Source organism: Lissotriton vulgaris, chromosome 11, assembly GCF_964263255.1.
Source record: "Lissotriton vulgaris chromosome 11, aLisVul1.2, whole genome shotgun sequence".
In the NCBI taxonomy this organism is placed as follows: domain Eukaryota; kingdom Metazoa; phylum Chordata; class Amphibia; order Caudata; family Salamandridae; genus Lissotriton; species Lissotriton vulgaris.
In genome coordinates this window covers 403,145,014-403,148,413 of record NC_141699.1, presented here as the reverse complement: position 1 = coordinate 403,148,413, position 3,400 = coordinate 403,145,014, and the positions used below count along the sequence as shown (strand labels likewise).

The 3,400-nt window shown below is 42.0% G+C and overlaps 1 pseudogene; it reads right to left on the bottom strand.

The window, feature by feature from the left end:
* Positions 1–253: 253 nt before the first annotated feature.
* LOC147679880 (max-like protein X pseudogene) lies at positions 254–963 on the bottom strand (annotated as a pseudogene).
* Positions 964–3,400: the final 2,437 nt, after the last annotated feature.

Sequence of the window (3,400 nt, the reverse complement as noted above, 5' to 3'; positions counted from 1 at the left end):
GGAAACTTAATACATCTGGCCGTAGTTTCTATGTTATCAGAGAATAAAGCAGAAAGCTCCAATTTCTACTTTGATTTCATAGTCAATGGAATAAGAGAAAAAAATCACAACATATTTCAAAAGAACTATGGAGCTCATATCTTTAAGTGTCTTCTGGTTAAAGCCCAATACAGATTTCAGTGTTGGAACAGAAGCATCCTTCTTGCTGTGTTAGTGGACAGGATTTCAGCTTTCAGCTTCTTGAAAAGTTACATCATCCATACATTGAATTGCTCAACAGATATAAAATTGTCAACAAAATGTCTTTAGTTTTTGTGATTTGCAGTGCTCCTCAATCCAACCCAAGTCACTTGCTGACAGCCCCTGAAAGCTGTTTGCAGAGATGGGGGCACAATAACTGGAACAATGGATCTATGATTCCCTGGAAAACACTAAATTCACCTGATCTTGTTTCCTCACTTTGATGAGCTTTTACAATCTCCTCATAGTTGGACTTCTTAATCTTCATGGCCATGGCATCTTTTCTGAAGGTAGGCACCTCTTTTTTCTGCTTCTTGTTTTCTTTATGTCAAAACTGAATGTAGTAAATTGTTTTCTGTGGGATGAAAGTTTGACTCGTTTTGGAAGCCAATTGAAAATTCTTGCTGCAGGCACGTGGTTACGATGGCTTGTAAATCGTCATAACCTTTCTTGAGTACATCTTTTCTCTTCTATTCTGCCTGAGTGTGGGTTTTTTTTCTACGGTCCTTGTGGAACTCTTTGGCAGTGTCTTGTCTGTAGTCACTGTCCTTGTCATCTTTATCTGGAATCGAAGAGGAGCTGGTCGATTCATTACTAGCCGCTCTCTCGATGCCATACCTTTCATGTCATGAAACAGCAGCTATTCAACTCCATTGAAGACAATGTGCTGTAAGCCTGACAGAGATTGGGAAACATGTTCTATAATTTATTCTCAGGATCCATTATTTAAATCGCCCACCAAATTCGTATTCTTCCTTTCTCTTTTTTTTTTTTTTGATTTCAGAAATTTTTTATTGAAAGAAAGTTTATATATACAAGGTGCAGAAATTATTACTCCTTTTAGCTTTGTCTTTCTTTCAACTATGCGATTCTTTCGTCCTTCCTCTCCTTTATTTTTTATAAAAAACATTAATAAACTATATTGCCTTATTTTGAAACATTCTTTTAACAGGTTTGATTGACTTTCACTAAAATTGATTATCATTATTTTTTTTCTTTTTGTGTGTATTCTTGGATATTCCCATTTGATGGTTTTCTACTTCTAGCAGTCATGGATGTTTTGGCATTTGGAATGTTTTATTCTTTATACTCTTCAATAAAACTTATTAAACTCAAAAAAGAAGATGATGTTATTTAACAAAGGAAATAAGAAGGCAGGATTGACAAGAATTCATTTTAAAACTGCTTGTGGGCTTGTAGGTGACTGGAATCCTTAAGTATTCTGATCATGCTGGTTTGTTTCTAAAACATTTTTCAGCTAGCAATCTACAGGTGAGAAAGTGGTTGATATGTAACTTATTATTTGAAGCATGTGCTTATCTACTTGTTGTATGTGTTTAGTATGATTTAAGGAGAGGGAAGCAGTTTGGATATCTTGGGGAATGACACATCCAGGAGTGGTTGCGCTAAGACAAAGAGTTTCACTGTTGCATTTCATTGTATAGTGCATGTGTGTGGCAGACAAATAGGTTTCTGTCATTGATAGGCCTGTAGGGTTCATGCTGTTGTGGGGTTCATTATGGCTGTGGCAGGGGAGTGATATGTTGAGGTCCATTATTTGATGAGCGGTGGGTGTTGTTTTTGAGCTGTATTTCGCTCTGCATTAGATGCTACTGTGCCTGGTCCTTCTGTGAAGCGCTCTGACACCTTCGGGTAAAGTCCGCGCTATATAAAATTGCATAAATAAAATAAAATATAAACTTTGAGAATTTACTGCAGTTGGGCAAGAGCAAGCAAGAGGAGAGGAACAGGCAGCAGCAGGGAGGGCAAGGGTCAAGAAAGTACACCAAGAGAGAGTGCAAGTGTTAATTTTAAAGAGGGAGACATTGATGGGAGGGGAGAGAGCTGAGTGATAAAGATGGAGTCTACAGTAGTTTAAGAGGAGCACAGCAAGGAGAGGACGCAAATAGTGGGGCTGAAAGAGATGGGAGAAGGGAGAGATCACTTGCCAATATGAAGGGGAAGGCAAGAGTGGGAGAGAAGTGCAGCAGAGAGGAGTTGGGGGTCGGTCTAAAGTTAGGAGGGGAGGGGTAACAGGCGGTTCATTTTGTTATGTTAACTGAGATTTGCGTGGCGCTGACGTTTTGCTATTGAACCAAACGGGAAGGAGACAGCAGTGGAAGATAAATAGGAGCATGTCGGGACGACCAGTGAGAGTGTGGGCCCAGAAAAAGGGGGGGGGGGGCGGTGTGCTAATGCCTTCCAGTTGTGCACTGCAATAACTGTCTGTGAACCTGACCTGACCCTTGCAGCGCCCTCCCCTTCAAAGAGTAATGTGCGTTGTTACTTTGCACAGCAGCGCTAGTTCAATGCCTTTGGGCTTGTACATCACCTATGCAATATGTGTGGTAGCTCTGCTGTCTCAGGCCCAGGCAAGGCTGTAACAGTAACAACCAACCATGGGCCCGGAATAGCGTGACAATCTCTTCATCAGAGGCAGTAAGCGCTATGTAAACGCACTCACACCATCGTGGTGGACAGATCTTCAGATAAGGTCTGGGCCTGTGCACTTTGCGTTGCCTGACCAATAGTTTTGCTGCTCCTGGCTTGATCCTGGACTCTCTAATTTGAAGGTTAGAAAGTAATCTCTGTTGCATGAAACAGGAGGTTGTGCATTAAGTATTGTAAGAAGAAGGATAATTCTGCTGTCTGGAGCCTGTACCTGAGAGTTAGGTGTGAGCTGGGGGATGGTTCTGCAGGCTAAGACTTGCACGATTTGTCTGAGTCATGAGCAAATAAGTCTTGTAACTGTGGCGTAACGCAAAATGAAGCCCCCCTACAGAACGCGAGGAGGTACCACTGAGTTTCCCATATCTCGCAGATATCATTGATCTTGGGCAGAATAGGCCCGCATTGAATGGTTGGACGCTCCCGTAGGGTCGGTGGGCACCCAAGCCCCGCTGGGCCTGTGTTACATCCCTCCTTTGTAAATCTGAAGGGATGTCTCTGCTGTCTGTGGTGTGAAGCTTTACATTCCAGGTAACAAAGGAACCACAGATCGCAGACCATACTGCGAATACAGCCCAATATACAATTAACCGGCTATTAAGACATCCGGCATATTAAGACATCCAGGGGTGGTTTCCGCCACCAGTTTCATACTACACAAGTACATTTGCTGGCAGTGTGCATATGTACCACCTGAAGATAGATGCAAGTC